At 43.8% G+C, this 27678-nt stretch overlaps 1 protein-coding gene across 1 annotated transcript in view; it reads right to left on the bottom strand.

Moving 5' to 3' along the window:
- Positions 1-27125, bottom strand: part of GIGYF2 (GRB10 interacting GYF protein 2) — a gene marked incomplete at its 3' end in the record, with an annotated part of 181145 nt that extends 154020 nt beyond the window's left edge. Inside the window, 2 exon segments of the mRNA XM_027769362.1 lie at positions 18485-18550; positions 27105-27125.
- Positions 27126-27678: the final 553 nt, after the last annotated feature.

The raw sequence follows: 27678 nt of genomic DNA, 5'->3' as shown, positions 1-27678 counted from the left end.
GTTTTATAATCTGGCTTTTCAACTTCTAATAAATTTGGCCCTTACTACTAATTATTTTACCTGTGATGATTAGCATACTCATTTCTTTTTATATACATTTTTTTCTATAGTTTCTCTGGCTTCCTCATACCTTCTTTTATTCCGTTTTTTTGTTGTTGTTGTTTTTTGTTTTTTTTTTTTATAATTTGCTGTAGGGCACATGTACTCACCAGAGAGATACAGATGGAGAGAGAGACAGAGAATGAAAAATCATCCCCAAGGAGATAGCCAGGCTTGAATCCGCTCTCCTCCATTCTCCTCTAGAAATTTTGGGCATACACACAGCATGTTTTTCAAGCTACAGGGTCTGGGACATGAACAGCACATTCACTCAAGTGGGCCAAGCTGCCTTAGGCACTATGCCACCTAGCAAGCCCTATTCCTTTGTTTTAACTATTCAGCTCCTCTTTAGGATCTCATCTATGCTTCTATCTGTATGTGAGTGCACTGTCAAAGAAGACAAAAAGAAACCAATCTAGTACTTTTTTACTGCTGGGTTTGCAATGAAGAAAAGGCAGACTCTGGCCTCTCGCTCACAGTCTACCAAATGTTTACAACCTACTTCTGCCTAGAGAAGCCACCTGACTTCTGGGTTCAGGTCATCGCTACCGCATGAGGGAACTGCAGAACAGGCAGATGTGAACACAGCATGGAGACACCACAGCAGATGCAGAGGAAGAATTCAGCCCAGTGGGCCAGCAGGTGGTGTGCAGATTAGGGTGCTGGATAGCATGGGGGCTACTCCATGGTTCCAGTGGCTTGAAAATCACTCTGGGCATGCCAAAAATCCCAAGGGGAGAATGGAACAGAAGGGACTGAAGTGAGGCCATCCCCCCTGGGGGGTTATTTCTTACTTTCCCTTTCTCTCTCTCTCCCCATCTCTCCCTGGTGAGTGCACACACCCTATAAAAGGATTTAAAACAAAACAGAACAAAACAAAAATTGAGCATAGCATATGGCAGTTCAGCTCTAAAAGTGTTCCTCAATACTGCTTCCCAGGAGACACCTTTTTTTTTTTTTTTTTTTAAAAAAAGACAGATTTTTGCTATAGTGTATATGTACTTGCCAGAGAGACAATGAGAATCATGCCCCAGGGAGATGGCCACACCACTCTTCATTTTCCTCCGGGGATTTTGGGAATGCATGCACACATGCCCAGCCTGAGTTTCAAGCCGCCAGGTTCAGGACTTAAACCACTGTCGGCCATGTGGGAGTCTAGCACCTAAACTACTGTGCCACCTGCTGCTGCTGTCCTCCCCCACAAGACATCTTTTTTTTGGAGAGGTATTTTGCTATAGGGTGCATGTGCTTGCCAGAAAGTGAGAAATCACCACCCAGGAGGGATGGCCACGCCGCAATCCCTTCTCCTCCATTCTCCTCTTGGGATCTTGGGCACGCACTCACACGCGCCCGGCGTGAGTTTAAGCCACCAAGTCTCGGACCTGAACTGTAGTCAACTACATGGGAGTCCAGCAACATAACTATTACGCCAACTGCTGGTCCCTGCCCACAAGACATCTTAATAAACTGATTAGCTGCAACTAACAATTCAAAACATATATATTCCTTTGAAATCTCTGAATCTTTCTTATAAAAATCATCTGCTGGGACCAGCAGGAGGCATGGTGGTTAAGGTGCTGGACATTCCCACGTGGCCAACCACAGTTCAAGTCCCGGAAATGGTGGCTTGCTTTCTCACTTTCCCTCTCTTTTTCTCTGTGTCTCTCTCTGGTCAAATTTAAATAAATGAATGAATAAACAAAAGTAAATAAAATAATTTAAAAAAAAAATCATCTGCTACTGCAAACCTGTATTTCCTGGGGTGTGCAAAACTCACCTAGAAAAAGCTAAGGTAAAATGTGGGGTGGAGTCCAGCTAGTACTATGCACAGTCTGCCAACAAGATGAACACAGAATGAATGGTAAGATACCTTAATCTGTCTCCATTCCCAACCTCCAATTTCCAAAAAGCAAAAAGAATACCTAATTCCCTAGCACTCTTCACATATACTAAATAAATGAACAGTTGTCCCCACGCCAGCAGTCAGCAATCTTTACTTTAGTCAGATCTGGATTAAGATAACACAGATTGGGCCAAGAGATGGTGTGGAGGTAAAGGCAGCTGGATCCCACATGGCTGGCTGTGTGGTTCAAATCCCGTACCCAGCAGCTTGAAAAGCACGCCAAACATGTATGTGTGCATACAGAGGAGAATAAAGGAGAAGGAACTGTAGCATGGCCACACCCACAGGGTACCTTCTCACTTGCCTTCTCTCTCTCTATTGCCAGGGAATACATGTGCACTATACTAAAAAATATTTTTTAAGAGATAAAAAGGATAACACAGATTAATAACTTCATTAGTGCAAATTAGTTCAACCACTTCAAAAAAAATTTGGCAATATCTATTGAATATAAATATATGCCGGGACCAGCAGATGGCATAATGGCTACGTCGCTGGACTCCCATGTAGTCAACCACAGTTCAAGTCCTGGACCCAGTGGCTTAAAACTCACACCGGGCGCGTGTGCGTGTGTGCCCAAGATCCCGAGAGGAGAATGGAGGAGAAGGGATTGTGGCATGGCCATCCTCCAAGAGGGGTGATATCTTGCTTTCTGGCAAGTGCACATGCACCATACAAAAAAAAAAAAAAAAAAAAAAAAAAACTCAAATAAATAAATGGATAAATATATGCCTACCCCAGGTCCTATAATCCACTGCTAAACATTTACCTAAAGGATGGGGTCAGCAGGTGGCGTGGTGGTTAGGGGCACTGGACTCCCACATGGTCGACCACGGTTCAAGTCCCAGACCTGGTGGCTTGCTTTCTCACTTTCTCTCTCACCTGCTCTGTCCCTCTCTGGTCAAAATGAAATAAAGTAAATGAGTAAATAAATAAAGTTAAATAAAATAATTAAAAAAAAAAAAATTTACCTAAAGGAAAGACATTATTTCTGCCAAAAGACAAGGGACTAAGAGTAGCTTTATTTATAACTGCCAAAAATTGACATTTGGCTATTATGTCCAACAATGCAAATTTCAATAGGTGAATGATTAAACTATGGTATATTCATTTAATAAACTACTACTCAGCAACTGAGAGAGAGAAAAAGAGAAAGAAGCATTTATTGATACTTGGAACAATATTGCATGTCTCTCCCAGACATGTTCAACAAAAACAACTGGTCACAAAAGAATATATAATGTGGGCCAGCAGATGGCGAGGTAGCTAAGGCACTGGACTCCCACTTAGGTGACCACAGTTTGAGTCCTAGACCTGTCAGCTAGCTCGCTCGCTCGCGCTCTCTCTCTCTCTCTCTCTCTCTCTCTCTTTGTGTCTGTCTCTGGTGAGAGTAGGTGCCCTGTAGCAAAATGAAAAAAAAATAATAATAAAGAAAAGTAAATGAATAATCCTTTAAAAACAAGAATACATCATGTATGCTTCCTCTTAAATGTTCGATGACAGGTAAAATAAACAACAGCAACAGATGTCAGGAAAAGTGCTCACCACGGTTAAGTGGGGACGGCTGAATAGGACGAAGAGAGAACCTTTTGGGGTGCTGGAAATGAAATGTTCACTATCTTTTTTTTTTTTGGAGAGGTTTTTTTTTTGTTGTTGTTATAGGGCACGTGCGCTCGCCAGACAGACAAGACAGAGACATAGATACAGAAAGCGAGAAATCACCCCCCAGAGGGTATGGTCACGCCGCAATCCCTTCTCCTCCATTCTCCTCTCGGGATCTTGGGCACACACGCACATGTGCCCGGCGTGAGTTCTATGCTACCAGGTCCGGGACATGAACCGCAGTCGACTACGTGGGAGTCCAGCGACACAGCCATTACGCTAACTGCTGGTTCCCAAATGTTTACTATCTTGATCTAAGTGGTGATTAAAGAAGTGGCAGATGGCACAGTGGTTACATCGCTGGACTCCAACATGGCTGACAGCAGTTTGAGTACTGAACCCAGTAGCTGGAAAATCAAGCCGGGTGTGCGTGTGTGTGCAAATCCACGATCCTGGAAAGAAAAGGGAATGCGGCATGGTCATCCCCTGGGGAAGTGATTTCTCACTTTCCTTCTGACTATCTCTGTCTGTCTCTTTCTGGTAAGTACACACACACTAAGGCAAAAACCTCTACTGCAGGGAACAGCAGTTAGCGTAATGGCTGTGTCACTGAACTCCCATGTAGTCGACCGTGGTTCAAGTCCCGGACCCGTTGGCTTAAAACTCACGCTGGGCACAAGTGCATGCATGCCCAAGATCCCGAGAGGAGAATGGAGAAGAAGGGACTGCGGCGTGGCCATCCCCCCCCCCGGGGAGTGATTTCTCGCTTTCTGTCTTTCTTTCTGGCGCGCGCACATGCCCTATAAGCAAAAACCTCTCCAAAAACAAAACCTCTATTGAAAAAATTTAAGAAGTACAGTGGTCTTCAAAAAGGTCATGAGAAATATCTATTAAAGGGACCAGCAGTTAGCGTAATGGCTGTGTCACTGAACTCCCATGTAGTCGACCGTGGTTCAAGTCCCGGACACGGTGGCTTAAAACTCACGCTGGGCACAAGTGCATGCATGCCCAAGATCCCGAGAGGAGAATGGAGAAGAAGGGACTGCGGCGTGGCCATCCCCCACCCCGGGGAGTGATTTCTCGCTTTCTGTCTCTCTGTCTCTCTCTGTCTTTCTGGCGAGTGCACGCGCACTATAGCAAAAGCCTCTCCTCCCCCCCCAAAAAAGAAATGTCTATTACAAAAAAAAAAAAAAAGCACAGACTTCAAAATTCAATGCACCAAAATGAAGTCATACACTTTTTAGAGATTTTTTTTTTTTTTGTAGTTTGCTAAAAGGCATATATGTTCATTAGAGAGAGAGAGAGAAATACAGAGAAAGTGAGAAATCATCCCCCATGCACATACAAAGAAGCATGGCCAGGCTGCAATCCCTTGTCCTCCATTTTCATCTCAGGATTCGGGGCATCTGGCCTGCTTCTCAAGTCACTGGGTCTGGGACTCAACCCACTCAGTTAGTCATGTAGGATCCAGCTGCCTTAACCTCCGCACCACTTGCTGACCCAATAAACTCATACTTTAGTTCCCTATTTTCACAAATATTTTAAGTCTTCTCATATATCTACCTACTGAGTCCCAATCACAGTAGAGCAAGTGTTGGGCACTCCTACACAACGCTGGAGCCACACGGGGACACCTCAACTCTCAGACCGAGCCAAATACACACTGGGTACATGTGCTTTCATGCCCAAAATCCCAGAAACATAGAAACTGTGTGATGGCACACCTATGATCCTGAGTGGCTGTGGGCTGAGGCAGAAGGGTCACAGTGGGGGAAGAGTCTCTGGCATCTCTGACTTTCTCAAAATAAATAAACAAACAAACTTATCAAATCCAGCCATGGTGGCTTAGCGGTAATACAACACTCCATGACACTGACGCCACATGGGAAGGTCCAGGTCTGTGTCCCAAGGTCTCCATTTCATGCCAGGCATACACGCCTGTGATCCTGGCTAGTTCGGACTGGGGTGCATCATGATGTGAAGACTCCACTGAGGGTGATTCACTGTTTTTTGCTCTTTCTTTTGAAATCTGAAGTTTACACTTCAGATTTATAAACAGATTTTTATACTTTACACCTAAGTTATTTTTAAAAAAGATTATCTACAAAGAGCTGAACTAGAAAAACTGGTATAGGGCCAGGGCCAGTAGGTAGTGTGGTGGCTGAGGCACTGACTACCACATTACCAACCACAGTTCGAGTCCAGGACCTAGCATCCTGCTTTCTCACTTTCTCCCTCTCCATCCCTCCCTCCCTCTCTCTGTCTCTCTATCTCTGTCTCTCTGTGGTGAGAGCATGTGCCCTATAGCAAATTTTTAAAAACTCGAGACCAGCAGTCGGCATAATGGCTATGCCGCTAGACTCCCATGTAGTCGACCGCAGTTCGAGTCCCAGACCCAGAGGCTTAAACTCACGCCAGGCACATATGCGTGTGTACCCAGGATTCCAAGAAGAAAATGAAGAAGGGACTGTGGCGTGGGCATCCCCCTGGGGCGGTGATTTCTCACTGTCTTTCTGTCTCTCTCTCTTTCTGGTGAGCACATGCGCCCTATAGTATAAACCTCTCCCAAAAAATTAAATTAAATAATAACAAATAAAATTAAAAGAGTATAATTAAAAATTGTCAGTGATGGGGTCACCAGGTGGCAAAGTGTGGTTAAAGCACTGGACTCCCAACTACAGTTCAAGTCCCAGATCCAGCAGCTTGAAACTCACTGGTAAACATGCTTCTATGCCCAAAATCCCAGGAGAAGATAAAGGAAAAGGAACTGTGGCATGGCCAACCCCCTCCAGAAGGGTGATTTTCACTTCCCCCTCTCATTCTCTGTGTCTCTACAGCAAGCACATCTGCCCTACAGCAAAAAAACAACAACAAAAAATTTTAATTAAAAATAAACACATCAGTGAGAATAAAGCAAAATTATTTTAAGTCCAGTTTCTGATAAAACATTTTAAATGAATTCATTATTCAAATTTTTGCCATAAAAAAAGAAAACTTATACCATTACCTTGATAAAATAAGCTACATATTTGTGAGCTCTTTAAGAGTGTTAACAGGTCTACAGACTTTCCAATGAAGTAAGGTTCAGTCACTAGGCTAAAATAATAGGTCTCAAAATACATTTTTTCAAACTTCAGAAAACAGGCTAAGTGAAAACATAAGAAGGAAAAATCCGAACATGAAAGGGAATCACATACACTTTATCTAAATGGTAAGCGACCGATAGCAGCCTTGTCAAAGTGACACATCCACTCGACAGAACACAGGTGTTATGACTGTAAGCAAGCGTGTAATTACATACGTGTCTAAAATAAACAGAGAACACAGTATGGAAAAGTATTAGTACACCTGAGATGATTTTTTCCCTCTATTTTTCATACTTTATAACAATATTCCTAAATTACTTAATGACAGAATATATTTTAATTACCTCAAAAAGTGTGTGCCTGACCTATCTAAAATACCTTTACAACGTCAACATAAATGTCACAGAATGTCAACATCCAACATTAACTCAGATTAATAACTAAGTTTAGAGACCAATAGTTGGCGTAATGGCTATGTCACTGGACTACCATCCCCCTCTCATTCTCTGTGTCTCTACAGCAAGCACATCTGCCCTACAGCAAAAAAACAACAACAAAAAATTTTAATTAAAAATAAACACATCAGTGAGAATAAAGCAAAATTATTTTAAGTCCAGTTTCTGATAAAACATTTTAAATGAATTCATTATTCAAATTTTTGCCATAAAAAAAGAAAACTTATACCATTACCTTGATAAAATAAGCTACATATTTGTGAGCTCTTTAAGAGTGTTAACAGGTCTACAGACTTTCCAATGAAGTAAGGTTCAGTCACTAGGCTAAAATAATAGGTCTCAAAATACATTTTTTCAAACTTCAGAAAACAGGCTAAGTGAAAACATAAGAAGGAAAAATCCGAACATGAAAGGGAATCACATACACTTTATCTAAATGGTAAGCGACCGATAGCAGCCTTGTCAAAGTGACACATCCACTCGACAGAACACAGGTGTTATGACTGTAAGCAAGCGTGTAATTACATACGTGTCTAAAATAAACAGAGAACACAGTATGGAAAAGTATTAGTACACCTGAGATGATTTTTTCCCTCTATTTTTCATACTTTATAACAATATTCCTAAATTACTTAATGACAGAATATATTTTAATTACCTCAAAAAGTGTGTGCCTGACCTATCTAAAATACCTTTACAACGTCAACATAAATGTCACAGAATGTCAACATCCAACATTAACTCAGATTAATAACTAAGTTTAGAGACCAATAGTTGGCGTAATGGCTATGTCACTGGACTACCATGTAGTTGACCGCAGTTCGAGTTCTAGACCCACTGGCTTAAATTCACACCAAGCACATGTGCATGCGTGTCCAAGATCCCAAGAGGAAACTGGAAAAGAAGGGATTGTGGCGTGGCCATCCTCCCTGGGGGGTGATTTCTCACTTTCTGTCTCTCTGGCAAGTACACACACCCTATAGCAAAAAAACCTCTCCAAGAAAAACCTAAAAACTAAATTTAAGGTAACAAACTTCTCCCATCATCAGAGAGAACACTTGATCCTTCTGGACCCATCTCAAGGGACAATACTAGATCTCTTCATTACTAAACTTGCAAACATCTTTAAGGAGCTTTAAAAAATACAATCCGTTGGGCCCAGCAGGTTTTGTAATGGTTAAGGCACTGGACTACCATGTGGCCAACTGTGATTCGAGTCTCGGACCCAGCAGCTTGAAGCTCATCCCAGGTGCATATGCATGAATGCCCAAAAATCCAAAATCCCCAGAGGAGAATGGAGAAGGGACTTAGGTGTGATCCTCCCCATGGATGAGCAGTGCTTTCTCAATTTCCTTTTCTCTCTCTCTCTCTCTCTCATATGAACACACTTCATAGCAAATTAACCCGCATACACACACATAGCATGTATGTGTGCAAGCCCAAAATCCCAACAGGGTAGAAAGAAGGATGAAAAGCAATTGTGGCACAGCCATGTCCCAGCAGGGAGCACGTTTCCCCTCTCCCTTCCTCTCTGGGAAGCACTGGTACCCCAGGCAAGTAAGTACAGTTCCTCAGTGGTACTAGCCATATCTCAAGTGCTCAGCAGACACACATGGTTAGTAGCCACAATACTGGGCAATGGGGTTTACACAACACTTCCATCAGAACAGAAAACTCTGTTATACAGTGCAGATGTAGAAAACTATTTTAAAAGAAACTAATCACAACTTATGAACAAATTTATTCTCTCCAATACAAAAAAAAAACTCCTTGGTAATATCTAAAATCCCTCAATGATATATTTAAATTTCAATTTCAAACAATTTTTTTTTGGAGAGGTTTTTGCCAAAGGGTGTGTGTACTCACCAGAAAGACAGAGGGAGACGGAGAAACAGAAAGCAAGAAATCAGCCCACAGGGGAGATTACTACACAGCAATCCCCTCTCCTCCAGTCTCCTCTTGGGATCTTGGGCATGCACGTATACACACCTGGTGTGAGTTTAAGCCTCTGGGTCGGGGCTCAAACCACAGTCAACTACACAGGAGTCCAGCAACATAGCCATTTCATTAACTGCTGCTCCCAATTTCAAACAATTTTTAAAAATCATTTTTAAATATCAACGTGAGACCAGCAGGGCATAGTGGTTAAGATGCTGGACTCCCACAAGACTGACCCCAGCTGCAGTCCCAGACCTGGCAGCTTGAAACCCACACTAGGTATGTATACATGCGTGCCCAAAATCCCAAGAGGAGAATGGAGAAGGGATTGCATTCCCTGAGGGGTGATTTCTCACTTTGTGCCTTTGTCTATCCAGCAAGTGCACACACCTTATAGCAAAAATCTAAAAATAAATAAATAAATAACATATATTGGGTTGTCTGAAAAGTTCTGACATGTTTTTCTGTTTTTCAATGTAAAAATGCATCATGACTTTTCCAACAACCCAATATAAATATAACACTGAAAATTACGCCACTACTCAAAGTATCAGTACACAAAGTAAGGTCGATCGCCCTCAAATTGTTTCTGGGCAACTGTGATGGCAAAACTATTTTCATAATCCTATTAAAATATTAATTGCAGGACCAGCAGGTGTGTGGAGGTTAAGGCGGCTGGATTCCACAGCAACTGTGTAGTTCAAGTACCAGATCCAGAGGCTTGAAAAATACTCCAGGTGCATGTACCTGAGTGCCTGAAATCCAAGAGGAGAATGAAGGAGGAGGGACAGGTGTGGCCATAACCCCTGGGGAAGTTATTTCTCACTCTGTCTCTTTCTTCAAAAAGCACATGGGCCCTAGAGCAAACTAACAAAGAAAAGAAAAGCAGCTATTTTTATTCTTCACTGTGGTGGCACTTGACTGACGGTGTGGGATGCACATAACTGCTAGTGCCTTAGCATCATTCCAGGTAACGGCACCAGGTTGTACCAGTAGTCATGTATTCTTCACTGCCGTCTGCCACATACTCACAGCAGGAAGAAGTGGGGGGACTTAAACTTAAAACTGCCCCAACAGGCCAGCAGGTAGAGTGGTGGTTGAGGCACTGGACACTCCCACATGGCTGACCACAGTTCTAGACCTGGACCTGGTGGCTTGCTTTCTCACTTTCCCTCTCTCTCTGTGTCTCTCTCTGATCAAATTTAAATAAATGAATGAATAAATCAAATTAAAATAAGTAATTCTTTTTTTAAAAAAACTGCCCTACAAAGCAGTAAAAACCATTCATTGTATTCATCTTGGTCCCTGAATACATGGGGTTTTTCTTTTAACTTTTTTTTTTTTTGACCAAAGAGGGACAGAATGAGAGAGAACAAGAGAGAGGGAAAGTGAGAAATCAAGTCACCAGGTCCAGGATTTGAAACATGGTCGGCCATGTGAGATTCCAGTGCCCCTAACCACCATGCAACTTGCTGGCTCCACGTTTTTTAAAACACTCTATGTGATGTTGGGTCATGGAAAAGTCATGATGCATTTTTACATAGGAAAACAAAGAAAAACATGTCATGACTGTCCCAATGATCTAATGTATCAAACACTTATACTGCATAACAAAGTCATGAAGAAAGACATTTATGCAGCTGTTCTGTGTTGAAAACTCAACTAGCTGAGACCAGCAGTTAGCGTAATGGCTATGTCGCTGGACTCCCATGTAGTTGACCGTGGTTCGCGTCCTGGACCCGGTGGCTTAAAACTCACGCCGGGCGCGTGTGCGTGCGTACCCAAGATCCCAAGAGGATAATGGAGGAGAAGGGATTGAGGCATGGCCATCCCCCCGGGGGGGGTGACTTCTCACTTTCTGTCTCTCTGTCTGTCTCTGTCTGGCGAGTGTACACGCCCTATAGCAAAAAACCTCTCCCCCCCCCCAAAAAAAAAGAAAACTCAACCATGAATATCATTTTACCATGAAAGAAGAAAAGACCATACAGGTTATATAGACTTAGGTATTCAGCAGACTTTCTTTCTAAATTGAATGAAGTAAAATTGTCATTTCAAGAAACAAATGAGGGCCAGCAGGTGGTGTGGTAGTTAAGGCACTGGACACCCACTTGGCCAACCACAGTTTCGAGTCCCGAATGTGGTGGCTTGGGGAAAAAAAAAAAAAAAATCATGCTGGGCAAGTGTGCATGTGTGCCCAAACTTCTGAAATGAGAATGGAAGACAAATGACTGCAGCATGGCCATGCCCCCTGGGGAGTGGCTTCTCATTTCCCCTCCTGTCTCTCTCTGGCAAGCGCACCCACCCTATGGCAAAACCTTTAAAAAAAAAAAGAAAAGAAAAAAGAAAGAAAAACCATTGAAAGTGCTTGTTGCCAATTAAAAAATTTCAGCTTTCTTGCAAAACTCAGTATTTTGGAAAATTTCTATTGACTACCACAAATTTAATGGTTTTTCAATACTTAAAGGATCCCCTGATAGGTGATATTCAATGATATCATTCAGCTTTCATATTGTTTAAGTAACCTTAAAATTATTTGACAACGGGCCAGCAGATGGCATAAGAGTCACATTGCTGGACTTCAACATGGTCAACCATATCAAGTCCCAGGTCCAGCGGTTTGAAACTCAGGTTGGGCACGTGTGCATGCATGCCCAGGATCCCAGGAGAACGGAGGAGAAGGGACTGCAGTGTGGCCATACCCCCTGGGGAGTGATTTCTCACTTCTCACTATCTGTCTGTCCCCGCCCCCCCAGCCCTGTGAGTGCACATACAAAGGCAAAAACCTCTATTAAAAAAAAAAAAAAAAACTTACTTGTGAGGGACCAGCAGTTAGCGTAATGGCTATGTTGCTGGACTCTCACGTAGTCGACCGCGGTTCGAGTCCCGGACCCAGTAGCTTAAAACTCACGCCAAGCACGTGTGTGCGCGCCATATAGCAAAAACCTCTCCCCCCCCCAAAAAAAAAAAAATTATGTTCATATACAATAATGAATTTAGTTATTTTTAAATAATTTTTCTGGGGCCAGCAGTTAGCAGAATGGCTATGTTGCTGGACTCCCACGTAGTCGACCGCGGTTCGCATCCCGGATCCGGTGGCTTAAACTCACACCGGGCACAAGTGCATGAGTGCCCAAGATCCCGAGAGGAGAATGGAGGAGAAGGGATTGTGGCGTAGCCATCCCCCCTGGGGGGTGACTTCTCACTTTCTGTCTCTATGTCTCTCTCTGTCTGTGTGGCGAGCACACGCGCCCTATAGCGAAAACCTCTCCAAAAAATACAATAATAATAATTTTTCTAATTTTAAGTTTTGTGATAGGGCACATACACTCACCAGGAGACAGAAAGAGAGGAAATAAGAGAGAAAGTAAGAAATCACGCCCCAGGGGGTATGGCCATACCACAGTCCCATCTCTTCGATTCTCCAATCAGGATTTTGGGCACATATGCATGCGTAGTCAGTGTGAGTTTCAAGCTGCCAGGTCTGGGACTCAAGCTGCACTCAACCATGTGGGAGTCTAGACCTTAACCACCACACCATCTGCTACCCCATTTAAATATTTCTTTTTAATTTCTCAACTATTAATACAAATAGGTATGACTAAACCATCAAAATCTCTTTGGGTTTTTTACCTTTTTAAACTTTTTTTTTTAACTTTTAAGAGAGTAAAGGGGGCTTTTCTGGTTTCTTTTTTTCTTTTTTTTTTTGGAGAAGTTTTTGCTATAGGGGGCTTGCGCTCGCCAGACAACGAGAGACAGAGAGACAGAAAGCGAGAAATCACCCCCCAGGGGGGATGGCCACGCCACCATCCCTTCTCCTCCGTTCTCCTCTCGGGATCTTGGGGATGCACTCACATGCACCCGGCGTGAGGTTTAAGCCACCGGGTCCAGGAGGTGAACCGCAGTAGACTACATGGGAGTCCAACGACATAGCCATTACACTAACTGCTGCTCCCCTAGGGGGGTTTTTGGGAGAAGACATGGTGGCAGGTGGCACGGAACGCTAGCCAGCCTGATCTTGTTCCTGACTCACAGCTGTTTAGTTCAATCTCACCAAAAAACGTCCTCCAGGAAGCCACGTTACCATCCTGGCTTTTAAAGTTACCAGAAAAGGGGGCCAGCAGCAGTGGTTAAGATGCTGACTACCACATGGCAGACCATGGTTTACGTCCCAGATCTGGAAGCTTGAAAATCACTCCAGGTGCTTGTGCATGTATGTCCAACATCTCAGAAGGTGAATAAAGAAGGAACTGTGACATAGCTACCCCCTCAAGGAGGTGCTTTCTCACTTCCTCTCTCACTGTCTCTCTCTCTCTCTCTCTCCGGCAGCTGCTACCCTATCCAGAAACCTTTTCAATTTAAAAAAAAAACAGGGTAAAGGGATCCCAAGTTCCAAAAGTTGAAACTACCTACCTCAGAGAAAGAGGGAAAAAATGATAAACACATAAATAAGCTTAAAACAAGAACGCATATACAACTAAGCCTACAAAGGGGCATAAAATATCTGTGACAAGAACACCAAGATCCGAAATGTGACACTTGTTCAAAAGTACCTAAGGTTGGGACCAGCAGTTGGCATAATGGCTATGTCACTGGACTCCCATGTAGTTGACCGCGGATCGAGTCCAGGACCTGGTGGCTTAAACTCACGACAAGAGCGTGTACGTGCATGCCCAAGATCCCGAGAGAAGGATGGAGAAGGGACTGCGGCATGTACAACCCCCTGGGGGTGATTTCTCGCTTTCTGTATGTCTCTTTCTGACAAGCGCATGCGCCCTATAGCAAAAACCTCTCCAAATAAATAAATAAATAATAAATAAAATTTTAAAAAGTACCTAGGGTTTTATGGAACCAGCAGAAGGCCTAATGGCTACATCACTGGACTCTCATGTAGTAGACCACAATTAGAGTCCCGGACCTAGGGGTGGGGGGGTGATTTCTCGCTTTCTGTGTCTCTGTTTCTCTCTGTCTTTCTAGCTAGTGCACATGCCCTATAGCAAAAAAAAAATCTCAAAAAAAAGGTACCCAGGGTTTTAAATCTATCTTTTGCAAGAACAGAAAGACTTCTCACATTTTGAAATTTACTTCTACCATTGTTTGACTGCCTCTCCCACTAGGCTGTAAGCCCCATGAAGACAGGCAGTATGTCTTTTGCATTAGCTCAACATCTGACATGATATAACCATTCAAATATTTGTTGGATTCTTTTTTGAGAGGTTTTTGCTACAGGGTGCATGCACTCGCCAGAAAGGCAGAGACAGACAGTGAGACAGAAAGTGAGAAATCCCCCATGGGAGATGTCCACGCCACAATCCCTTCTCCTCTCGGGATCTTGGGCACACACGCACTCGCGCCCAGTGTAAGATTAAACCACAGGGTCCAGGACACAAACCGTGGTCAACTACATGGGAGTCCATTGACATAGCCATTACGCCCACTGCTGGTCCAAGATTTTTTTTTTTTAATTTAAAGACAAAAAGACCTGCAAACAAAACCCACTGACATGTCTATTTAAAACTTACACAAATGGGACAGCAGTGCAGTGGTAAAACATCATGTTCTGCAAAGCTGACCCACATGGGAAAGTTCATATCCAGAAATGTTCCCGAGCAAGACAGGTACAGGTATACCCATGGTCCAAGGTTGAGTGGAGCTAGAAGCGCACTGTAACATCAAAACTCTTGTTCAGGAGCCAGCAGGTGGTATGGTGATTGAGATGCTGGACTCCCACATGGTCGACCACAGTCTGAGTCCCAGACCAGGCAGCTCGTTCGCTCTTTCTCTTTCTCTCTCTTGCTCCTCTCTCTGGTGAGTGCATACACACTATAGCAAATTTTAAAAATAAATAAATAATCCTTTAATGAAAAAACTCTGAGGTGTTAGAATCTCTCTGTCTCCCTGACTCTCTTACCAGTGATAAAAGTAAATAAGCTTTTCATTTTCACAATCAATATAGACATATTTACATAGTAATAACAACCACAAAAGTTACCACTCACTGAGGGCCTACTCACTACTGTATGCTGGGCACTGAATTGGGGATTTCAGATGTTTAATTCCCACAACCATGGGCTGCACTTTACTGGTAAGGAAAGCAACGCTCCAAGAGCTTTGCCTGTCTACAGTTATAGGCAGTGAGTAATGGAAAATTAAACCCACATCTCTTCGCACAAAAGTCCACAAGCTTTTCACTATATTTTGATATGGTGCTCAACACTTGAGTTGGTTACCTTTTGTTTTAACCATTTCCTTGTTATTTTCAGAGAAATTCACTTGGTGGAGTCATTTACTTTCCTCCTTTTCCCAATCTCTCATTTGATTCCACTGTCCTCAAACTCCCACTCCTTTACATCACTAATTAAGCAATATGGTAAGCCCCCTTCTAGGGAAGAGTTTATGTTCTCATCACACACTACAGGAACCTTCACGGAAGTGGCATGAAAGGCTAAAGAGGAGTATCAGATTCCAGAACGCAAATTAAAGCTCTCTGACTCACTGATCTTGCAAAATGGCTTCCCATCCGGTCATATACAAAGTACGCCTGGCCACGATTTGGACAGCACCACATCAATTCCCAAGAAACTGACCATGAGAATCCCTGAATGTAGCCACATCTTCAAGGCCCTAGCCAGGACTTCACAAATAGAAAGTACTAAGACAATATTTCTGTCAATTCCTTGTCAGTCTCTACAACCAAAGGACTAACACTGAAGAGAAGAAGGATCTCAAGACTTTCTCCAAGACCAAGACAAACTTGAACAAAAGGAGAGCTGTTCCCAAAGAACGTCCTGGCCAAAAACTCATTAGAAGAGGTAAGGGTATTACTTAATACCCTCCCCACTTCTACATGTTAAATAAACATTTTTATTCCTCCTTTTGGTTAAAGGGTAATAAAATTAGCAAAATTTTTTCAAAGAAAGATGTCAGTATCATAAACACTGCTAGTTCATTTGTTTTGGGGTTTTTTCCTAAGAGGGTTTTTGGTTGTTGTTGTTGTTTGGTTTTGTTTTTTGGTGTACAACGTGTGTGCTCTCTGAAGACAAAGGGAAAGTAAGAAATCACCCCCAGGGGGGATGGCCATGCCCCTATCCCTTTTCCATCATTCTCCTCCCAGGATTTTGGGGCACACATGCACACAAGCCCAGCATGAGTTTCAAGTCACAGAGTCTGGGACTCAAAGCACAATTGGCCATGAGGGAGTCGAACAACATAACCGCTACGCCATCTGCTGGTCCCTATTTTGAGGGTTTTGTTAGTTTGCTATGGGGTGTGCACACTCACAGGGCAGGAGGGTGTTGTGGAGGAGAAAGTGAGATAATACCCACCCAGAGGGGATGGCCACGCTGCAATCCCTTCCCCTCCATTCTCCTCTCGGGATCTTGGGCACGCACACACACGCGCCCGGCGTGAGTTTTAAGCCACTGGGTCCGGGACGCGAACCACGGTCGACTACGTGAGAGTCCAGCGACATAGTCATTACGCTAACTGCTGGTTTCCGCAGAAAGCTTTTAAAATCTCACAAGGCCCTGAATATGTCTTAAATCAACATCCAGACTTAAGAAAAGGTAGAACAAAAAAGGCCTCTTCTCCCTTAAAAATGAATTCAATTCAAGCTGCTAAAAAAAAAGTTGACTCAAAAAAATATCGTAAGTCACATCTGTGGCCTATCATTAGATTTACCACTCTATATCATATTATCATTCTTATTATTAATTCCTAGATTTTGCATTAAAAATCTAGGTATACTAATATAACAAAATTTAAGTAATAAAAAATTTCTTAGATGTCACCAAATACATCTATCGGGTACAAATAAAATTGAATGGGACTTCAAAACACTGCATGTAAAAAAACTACCTCAGTATTACCTAATAATTCTAGAACACATAAACATTTTTTTCAAAACTTTATACTATCTCACGATTCTTTCCCAACAGTAAAGGTCTGTACTGCCACTCATTCTAATACTGTGAACACAGAACCTATGAAACACCAATGTTTTAATTCTACATACACAAATACCTAATATTCAAGTGTTGCTTAATACTATAAAAGGCTAAAATTTATGAAAAAAAAAATCAATGAAAAAATAATCAATGAAATTTTTTCAGAAATAAGCCTTTCATGCAAGTATGTTCGTTTTTTAAACCTTTATCCCAAGCACTCTTCTGAAACCTCCAATCAAGAACTTTTGTTCATAAATTAACTAAACTAGGGGCCAGCCTGTGGCAGTGGTTTAGGTAGTCTGATGTAATACGGCCGACCTCGTGGTTCAAGTCTTGAACCTGGCAGCTTGAGAGAAACACACTAGGCATGTGTATGTGCGTGCCCAAAACCCCAGAAGAGGGAAGAGATGGAGGAGAAAGGAATGCAGCATGACCATTCTACATAGGGGTGCTTTCCACCTCTCTCTTCTCTTTTCCACTTGCGTCCCCTCTCTTTCCCCCCATTCACTCTCTCCCTCTCCTCTCTCCTTCTCCCCCTCACCCTGCTATGAGCACATGCACCCTTTAGCAAGTTTTTTTAAAAAATAAAAACTACACTTAGTTCCAACAAGGATTCTTGATGAGCCCTGAGCTTCATTCAACAAAAAACATGCATATATATTAATACTCCAGGACACATAAATTCAAACTCCAGAGCTACACACAGGAAATTTTTTCAGATGCTAGGAAAGAAAAAATATCTAAAGTTTCTGTAGTAGTCTGCCTAGAAGAGCCACCATTCTACCTTTTTGACACCCACCCCCACTTTCACGGGTAGGTTGCCCTTCAAGATCCTTAATCCCAAGGTCATAACTAATCAGACCAATGATAGAAAACTAAACCAAGCTCAACCAATCAAATTTCCCCTCCCAGGAATCTGTAATTTGGACACCACCAATAATCAGTTGGCCAGTGGTATCAGAGTTCGAGTTTTACATGGCTCCAGGAATAAAGTGGCCATATTCCTCCATGTGTTTGTTAAAGGAGAAAAGGCCAGACAGCAGAAAGATATCAAAAACAGGACTAAGAGAGACAGGAAAAGACACTGCTTTGCCAGCTGGGAGAAAAGTGCCACGTAGTCCGCCATGGCTCCTGAGTGCTTCCAGTCTCTGCTTCCTGTCTCTCATGAACCCAATGCTCGTGGGCTCATCAAGGTACCTCAGCACCCCCACCCTCCCCAAACCATTCCTCTTCTCTTTTTTTTTATGATCATTAGAACAGTTTAAAATCCAACCTTACACCAGGATCAATGCATAAAGGGTATCTTAGTCTTATAAAGACTCTGAGAGGCACCAGAGACGTTTCTACTCACTATCCATAAGCTCAGAAGAAAGGATAGGACAAAAATAACTAAAACCTAAAAGCAAAAATCACCCATTAGAATAAATCCTGAGCTTTGTACGTCCCTCCCACACTTACCTGTTTGTAAGTTCTGCTGGTTCACAGCAGGAGGTTAGAGCAGACTTTGTTCAGGTCCTTTTAACACTGTAAATAACAAAAGTATTAATAAAAATTATCCAACAATCTCTTAGGAAACTTTCAAAGCATAGTTTTTCATTATGAATATACTGTACAGGAAGTGGTTTCCACACTTAGTGAAAATATTAGACTCACCTGGTATGTTTATTAACTAAATTCCCCAACATCTAGAGTCTCACCAGCTCTACGGTAATGTTCAAAAAAATTTTTTTAACAAAAATACCAAGTGATTCTGATGGAACTGACAAATGAATACCATTATAAAGTCCCAGAGAAGTGACTGAGTTTTTATTCAAAATCACATTATAGGGATTGGTATTAACTTTTAAAACCTATCTGATTTTTAAAAAAAAAAGGACAGCCGGCATTACAGCACTATGCCTCCTGTGGAAATAATCACTGAGCCCCCAGAAATATGACCACTGCCAGAATGTCCAAGAAGCAAAGCTCCAGGTGTGATTTCAATTGCAAAATCACAATCTGCTTCCGATGAGACACTTTCTTAAAGACCCACAGGACGGTGATATTTCAAGGAACAACAAGTGGGATAATATACAATAGCTTCAAGCGGTTTCTTAGCTAAAATTAAATGACACTCTAAACATTGCCACTAGCAAGTCACAAAAATAATTAAAACCAAGGCCAGACAATGGAGCAGCAAGAACGCGAGACCCACACAGAAGGTTCTGGGTAACTGTCCCAGTGCCCTCCTGTACACACTTGGCACATGCGTCCATGTCCATGATCTGGACTAGATAAGGCTGAGGCAGATTGTAACCCAAGGACCCAACTGGGGAGGCTCTCTTTCCATCCCTTTCTCTCTTATGAGAAAAATTTTTTTATGGAAAGGTTTTTGCTATAGGGCGCATGCGCTCACCAGAATGACAGAAAGAGACAGAAAGCAAGAAATCACCCCCCAAAGGGGACGGCCATGTCACAATCCCTTCTCCTCCATTCCCCTCTCGGGATCTTGGGCATGCTCGGCGTGAGTTTAAGCCACTGGGTCTGGGAATCAAACCGCGTTTGACTACATGGGAGTCCAGTGACATAGCCATTACACCAACTGCTGGTCCTGAGAAAAATAAACTTTTAAAAAATAATCAACGGTGACAACTTTATTAAGAGTAACCTGAGAAAGCCACTTTGTCTGATTTAATTTTGCAAAAAGACAGTCATGTTTTAATGCACAAAAGGTCATCTAACTTCACCCTCTACATTCCACTTTTGTTTAAGAGCAGAAGAAAAAGAAGGGAAAAACAGATAAAACAAATTGTTCTATGGGCCTAACTCAAGAGAATAAGCTCCAAAGTGTCTCCTACTGTAAGTCCAAATTAAGTCCAAATTAATGAAACTGTGTAGTTAACAAGAAAATACTGTTTCTTGCTTAATTACTTGAAATCAGTTAATAATCTGGAAATATTTTTATAAAATGAGGTTTGGCTACACAGGGAAAACTAAATTGTACTCCTCTTTTCCCTCAATCTCACACAAAATGATAGGCAGGTTAGCAAAGGTATCATTCTACATTGCTACATAACTAATCTAGTATATTTCCCATTCATGTGAGAGCACAACGAAATGGAAAAACAAAATTTGGTCAAGAATACTGGGATTGGGGGAACCAGCAGTTAGCGTAATGGTTATGTCGCTGGACTCCCATGTAGTCGACCACGGTTCGTGTCCCGGACCCGGTGGCTTAAAACTCACGCCGGGCACGTGTGCGTGCGTGCCCAAGATCCCGAGAGGAGAATGGAGGAGAAGGGATTGCGGCGTGACCATCCCCCCTGGGGGGTGATTTCTCGCTTTCTGTCTCTATGTCTCTCTCTGTCTGTCTGGCGAGCGCACGTGCCCTACAGTGAAAATCTCTCCCGAAAAAAAAAAAAAAGAATACTGGGATTGGGAACCAGCAGTTAGCGTAATGGCTATGTTGCTGGACTCCCACATAGTCGACCGCGGTTCGTGTCCCGGACCCAGTGGCTTAAAACTCACGCCGGGCGCGTGTGCGTGCGTGCCCAAGATCCCGAGAGGAGAATGGAGAAGGGATTGCGGCGTGACCATCCCCCCTGGGGGGTGATTTCTCGCTTTCTGTCTCTATGTCTCTCTCTGTCTGTCTGGCGAGCGCAAGCGCCCTATAGCAAAAACCTCTCAAAAAAAAAAAAAAGAATACTGGGATTCTGTGCTGGCCCGTAGCCCAGTGGTTAAGCCAAATCCTACATGGTTAACCAGTCTGAATTCCAGTCCCAGCAACTCGAAACATAGCAGGTGCATGCATGTCCAAAATATCGTCTGGATGGAGAGACGGGAGAAAAAAAGATTATGGTATGATCACAACCCTCGGGGGGGAAGATGCCTTCTCCCACTCTCTCTTACTAGCAAGTGTGCTCACCCTCTGACAACTAAAAAAAAAGAAAAAGAAAAAAAGGACCAACCAGTGGTGGTGTGGTTACAGCAGCTAGATGCCACATAGCTATGAGGTTCAAGTCCCAGCCCTGGCAGCTTGAAAAACATGCAAGGTGTGTGGGCATACCAGCCCACAATCCCAAGAGGAAAATGGAGAAGGGATTGTGGTATTGCCATCCCCTGCAAGGCGATGCTCTCACGTTCTCTCTCCCCTAACAAGCACACACGCCCTGTAGCAAATTTTAAAAATACTGAGAATCTAACTATATATAAAATCAAAATTACTCATGAAAATTAAACCTCCTTATAAAGAGAGGTAATGGAAACCCTAAAGCTTCATTACCATAAAACCCTAGTGGGAGCAGGTTCAGACTTTTACAATGACCAAAGAATGTTAAGGCAATTCAAACTGTTGAAATAAAATGGATATTTTTTTTGTTGGAGAAAGATTTTTGGTATAGGGTGTGTGCAATCACCATAGAGATAGAGACACACAGAGAGACAGAAAGCAAGAAATCACCCGCAGGAGGGATGGCCATGCCACAATTCCTCCTCCCCCATTCTCCTCTCAGGATTCTGGGCATGCACACACATGCACCAGCATGAGTTTCAAACTTCCAGGTCTGGGATTCAAACCACATTGAACTATGTGGGAGTCCAGCAACATAATCATTACATCATCTACTGGGCCCAAAGTAAAACAGACATTTAACTTGCCTCTAAGATACCAGGATTAACACCTACACAGACTGTAGATGCAACCTAGTGAGACTGGTCCCACTGTAATCTGTAAGAAATAAAACTAAACAGGGACCAGAAGTTAGCATAATGGCTATGTCGCTGGACTCCCACATAGTCGACCATGGTTCGCGTCCTGGACCCGGTGGCTTAAAACTCATGCCGGGCGCGTGTGCGTGCGTGCCCAAGATCCCGAGAGGAAAATGGAGGAGAAGGGATTGTGGCGTGACAATCCCCCCTGGGGGGTGATTTCTCGCTTTCTGTCTCTATGTCTCTGTCTGTCTAGCTGGCGAGCGCACAAGCCCTATAGCAAAAACTTCTCAAAAAAAAAAAAAAAAAAAAAAAAAAAAAAAAAAAAAGAAAAAGAAAGAAAACAAAACAGAAAGTACGGAAATTTAACCAGCAGGGGCTAAGGAAGAATTGCAAACCAAGTCAGCATTTGAAAATAGCACCAATCAGGCCAGCAGAGGGCGTGGAGGTTAGGGCACTGGAACCCACATGGCCAATTACACCATAGTCTTCGACCTGTTATCTGAAAGATCACACGGGGCACATGTATATATGTGCCCCAAATCCCAAGAGACTGGAGGACAAGGTTCTGCAGCACGTTCATCCCCCAATCTCGGGAGTGACTTCTCTTTCTCTCTCTATCTCATGAGCACATAGAATATATACCAAACCAAAAACAAACACACACAAATTTTTTAAAAAGAACACATCAAAGATCATTTAAAAGGATAAGGGTAAAAGGAACAGTGGTAGAACCAGCAGATCAGCAGGTAGCGTGGTGGTTAAGGCACTGGACTCCCACATGGCCAACGATAGTTCAAGTCCCAAACTCGACAACTTGAAATTCACGCCAGGCGCATGTGTGTGCATGCCCAAAATCCCAAGAGAAGAATAGAGGGGACTGAAATATGGCCATCCCTTCTGAGGGATTTCTTACGTCCCCTCTGTCTCTTTCCAGCGCATACACGCCCTATAGCAAAAACCTGGGGGGGAAAAAAAGGGACGGTGATGAATTTTACACCCCAAACGGTTTTCACTCAGATAACAATCACTGTTGACAGTGTCATCTTCTAATATGAAAGTCAGCAAAAAGAGATGTGTGGAGTATTAAAATGCAGTCTTAAAAACAAATGAGCTGATACAACTTCAAAGACATTATAATTTGGGACTGTCATTTCAAAAATTAAACAAATGAACAGAGAAGAAAGGCAACTGGTTAAAACACTACCTAATCACACCCTGCACTGCCTCCTTTCAGCCAAGGAGTTCCATTCACCTCCTGACCTTGTCACTTTTATTGTGTCATGATTTTGAGGCAAATATTTTTCATATATGCAACTCATGAGCAAAAGCATTTCAAGATCAAAATGAGATACCTCAGGTGAACCAAACTGCCAGAAGACATCTATGAAAGCTCAGAATAAGAATACTGGCCCGGCCATGGCAGTGTATGCTGGATACTGCTGCTGGGCAGGCTGAGGCCATGTGAGAGCCAGACTTGACTCAAAGATCGCCCTAAAAAGCCAAGTACAGTGGCATGTGCCTACAGTCCCACTACCCAGGAGGCTGAGACGGGGGAATTAAGAGCTCTCAGCCAGCTTACAGCCCAGCTATTCAGAAGCTAAGGCAGAAGGATTGAGAGCGCTTGGCCAGCGTGGGAAATGAAGCAAAATCCAGTCTGAATGAGCCAGGCCTGGTGCCACAGGCCTGCGGTCCCAGCCAGTAAGGAGGCTGAGGCAAGAGAGTGAGACAGAGGGAGACTTTGTCTAATGGACTACCACACACACACGTGAACACATATGTGAGCACACACATACTCAGAAAAGCATATGAAAATAAACTGTAAGAAAATCAGAAATTTTTCCTCTTTTATTTTTTTTTTTGGGGGGGGGGGGCTTTTGCTATAGGACACTTGCTCTTGCCAGAAAGACAGAGACAGAAAGCGAGAAATCACCCCCCAGGGGGAAGGGCCACATCGCAATCCGTTCTCCTCCATTCTCCTCTTGGGGTCCTGAGCACACATGCCCAGCATGAGTTTAAAACACCAGGTCTGGGATTCGAACCACAGTCAACTACCTGGGAGTCCAGCAACAGAGCCATTACGCCAACTGCTGGTCCCAGAAAATTTTAATTTAAAAAAAAAAACAGTTTAGGGAACCAGCAGTTAGCGTAATGGCTATGTCGCTGGACTCCCACGTAGTCGACTGCGGTTCACGTCCCGGACCCGGTGGCTTAAAACTCACGCCGGGCGTGTGTGCGTGCATGCTCAAGATCCCGAGAGGAGAATGGAGAAGGGATTGCGGCGTGACCATCCCCTCTGGGGGGTGATTTCTCCCTTTCTGTCTCTATGTCTCTCTCTGTCTGTCTGGCAAGCGCACGCGCCCTATAGCAAAAAACCTCTCAAAAAAAAAAATAGTTTAAATATATTAGAAAAACAGTCTGAGAGACAGAAATGGAGGGGAAAAAAAGCTCAGCTCAAAAATTAAAATGCTATAAGCAATACCATATAAACTTAAGTTGGTTTAAGAGTCCCTAAAGTATTTAAAACTAGGCCATGGGCCCACCACATAGGATAGCAGTTAGGAACTATGGAGAGAGAGCCTGATTGCATACAGGTGACCACTGTTCGAATCCCAGCTCCAGAGGCCTGAAAAATACCAGGTACAAGCACAAAATAGTAGTGAAACATGACCATGCCCCATGGAGGGGGCCTCATTCTCACTGGCTTTCTCACACCCTCACTGTCCCTCTCTCACACACCCAATGTATGAGCTCATGCACCCTCCAGCATTCAGTGGAAAAATAACCAGGCTGTTGCCTAGTGGTTAAGGGAGCTAGATCCCACATGGATGACAAAGTGGTTTGAATCCTGGCCCCAGCCACTTGAAAAATACACAGGATGTGTGTGCATACATGTCCCAAATCCCCCCCACAGGATGAAGAAATGGAGAAGGAAGAGCAGAAGGACCACACCCCACTGGGGAGCACGCTCTTCTCCCTCGTACACTCATTCCACCTTTTCCCAGAATATATTCCTTAATCATCTGTGTCTAAACCTGAAAAGATATTCCTCATTTTCCCATATTTTCAGATACTCTGAAATTTCCTAAGATCACCTTCTTCAAATGCCATGACTTTTTGGGAAATGCTTTCAGGCAGCTAGCATCAATCACATTTTTTTTTTGGCAATTGTTTTCTTTTTGGTAGGCTAGATACATGCACTCATGAGCATACAAATGCGAGAGCAGGCAGCACCCTCAACCAGGTCTGGTCCTGTTGTGACCCCTGGCCTTAGCCCTCTGGCTCCTCGGGGTCCTGGGTGCCTTTGTGCCCATGTGCATTTTCAAGCCCAGATGGAGATCCAAACCTGCAGCCAGCCTTATGCTTTCCAGCTGTGTAGCACACTTTGGTTCCTGCTACTTCCCAGCAGCTGGGCCAACTTCTAGTTTTAAGAAAGATAATTTTGGGAACCAGCAGTTATCGTAATGGCTATGTCGCTGGACTCCCACGTAGTTGACCACGGTTCGCGTCCCGGACCCAGTGGCTTAAAAGTCACGCCGGGCGTGTGTGCATGCGTGCCCAAGATCCCGAGAGGAAAATGGAGGAGAAGGGATTGCGGCATGACCATGCCCCCTGGGGGGTGATTTCTCACTTTCTGTCTCTATGTCTCTCTGTCTGGCGAGCGCACGCGCCCTATAGCGAAAATCTCTCAAAAAAGAAAAAAAAAAAAAAGATCATTTTTTCTGGGACCAGCAATTAGCATAATGGCTATGTCGCTGGACTCCCATGTAGCTGACCACGGTTCAAGTCCCAGACCCAGTGGCTTAAACTCACGCCGGGCACATGTGCATGCATGCCCAAGATCCCGAGAGGAGAATGGAGAAGGGATTGTGGCATGGCTATTCCCCCTGGGGGGTGATTTCTCGCTTTCTGTCTCTCTGTCTGTCTCTGTCTGGCAAGCACACGCGCCCTAAAGCAAAAACCTCTCAAAAAAAAAAAGAAAAAGAGAGATAATTTTTCTAATGCCCAGGAAATACAATTTTCTAAAATATATATAAGCATCCTGAATTTTTTTTTCCAAACTGGAGATGAAGAGGAGGGTCATGTATAGGGCAAGGGGGCTGGGGATGCTGGCCAAATCTGATGAGAAATCTGACTTCCTTTCTAAGAGTCACAAGAGAGAAGGAAAAAGATTCCAGGAAAGGGCATAATCTGTCTTCCTAGTACCAAGGAGACAGGTAGGTATACATTGCCTACCAGCCTCCCTCTCACCCCTGCCTTATGCTGACCTCACGCTTTTCCTAGCCTATACCAAAGCATAGCTAAGCACTCCTTTTTTTTAAGAGATTTTTGCTATGGGGCACCCACACTCTCTGGAGAGACAAAAAGTGAGAAATCGTCCCCAAGAGGGAATGGCCACACCACAATCCCTTCTCGTCCATTCTCCTCCCAGGATCTTGGGCACAGGCGGCTGGCGTGAGTTTTAAGCCACTGGGTCTGGGACTCAAATTGCAGTGGACTACGTGGGAGTCCAGCGACGTGACCATTACGCCATCTGCTGGTCCCCCTCTGCTGGTCCCCCTCGACACTCCTAACTCCGCTTTTGTCTCAAGATGTTTGCCCATGCTGCGCCCTGGCCTGGAGCACTCATCCCCACACAGCTGGAGGAACAGAACTTTTATCTGTCCCGTCTTTCCTTCAATGTTAGCTTTTCTAACATTGAATGTTCAGGCCTTCTCAGGGCACTGAACTTCAAATTAACCATGAACCCCTCCTTCCTACTTGCTATTTCCTTCTCTCATCCCATTCCCCCATGTTACTTACCACTGCACTACATAGCTGACCTAAGTATTTATCTGCCTCGAAATGAGCTGAAGACAGGAATTTTTGGTTTTTCTCCGTGTTCTAAGAGCTCAGTATATGTCAAATAGATGAATGCATGGCTGAATGAGCAAATAAATCAATGTAAACACATGGTCTCTTCTTTCCCTCCCCAGCCTAGAAAGTCTAAAATATCTTGTCAAGAATCAAAAAAGTGTGAAGCCTTTTCCTTTCCAGGGAATCACTACCACCATCAGTGGATTGCTGGGTGTTGCATGTCAAAGAAGGATCAATGAAACAGTTTTGCAGATACATGCCTTTTTCATTTTTTCCTAGTGTCCTCTTCTGATGTAACAGAAAGTACATATTACAGTTTGAGCACCCCCAAAACTGCACACAAATTGGTAAGATACATAAAAATATGAGCAAGTGAAAGCACTGTATCCGAACCGCAATGGACAAACTCCATAAGGCCCACTGCGTGTATCAGAAAGATGACTGAACCTACAGAAAGAATGACCAAAAAAATTTTCCAGATGGGAAGCTATTCACAGGTTACTCAATTTATTGCAAGTTTAGAGGGAATACTTACCTTTCTTAGAGACTAGGTGTGTTTAAGTGCTTTGACTTTCAGGAAAATGGAAGAAAAAAAGAAGTACTAGGTGAACGTAAAGGCTACTGCTTCCCAAACACGGTCCCACAACCTGCTCCTCATACCCCCCTGCCCTGCCCAGTGACTTATGTTCCAGACACAAAACTGAACTATTTGGAGTGCTTCGTGGGAAACTGCTGACTGAAGGCTCAGGGCCATTTCAACCTGATGTGAACGTTGGGGTCCCCAGGTTTCCAAGGCTCCACTTGCCCAGCCACGGTCCCCGGTTCCGATCACGGCTGCACCTCGTCTCGGGCCTGGTCCAGACCCAGTCCTCTCGCCAGGAAGGAGTCTCCCCCGTCCAGATGCTCCGTGGGGAAGGCAAGGGCGCACCTCCCAGGGGCCAGCTGTGGGCAGCAGGGCCCGCAGGCACAGCTGTCTGAATGCAGCAGCTGTTCCCCGGGGCACCCCGAGCTGGCCGGGGGCAGACCCCGCCACCCGAGGGGCAGGGAGCGGAAGGCGAGCCTCTGGCCCCCAGCGGCCGGTCTGACATGCCCCCCCCACCACCCTCCTC

The sequence above is a fragment of the Tupaia chinensis genome, unplaced genomic scaffold, assembly GCF_000334495.1.
Source record: "Tupaia chinensis unplaced genomic scaffold, TupChi_1.0 Scaffold149383_1, whole genome shotgun sequence".
Classification (NCBI taxonomy): Eukaryota; Metazoa; Chordata; class Mammalia; order Scandentia; family Tupaiidae; genus Tupaia; species Tupaia belangeri.
The sequence above is the reverse complement of the archived record's forward strand: the minus strand, read 5'-3'. Positions and strand labels throughout refer to the sequence as shown.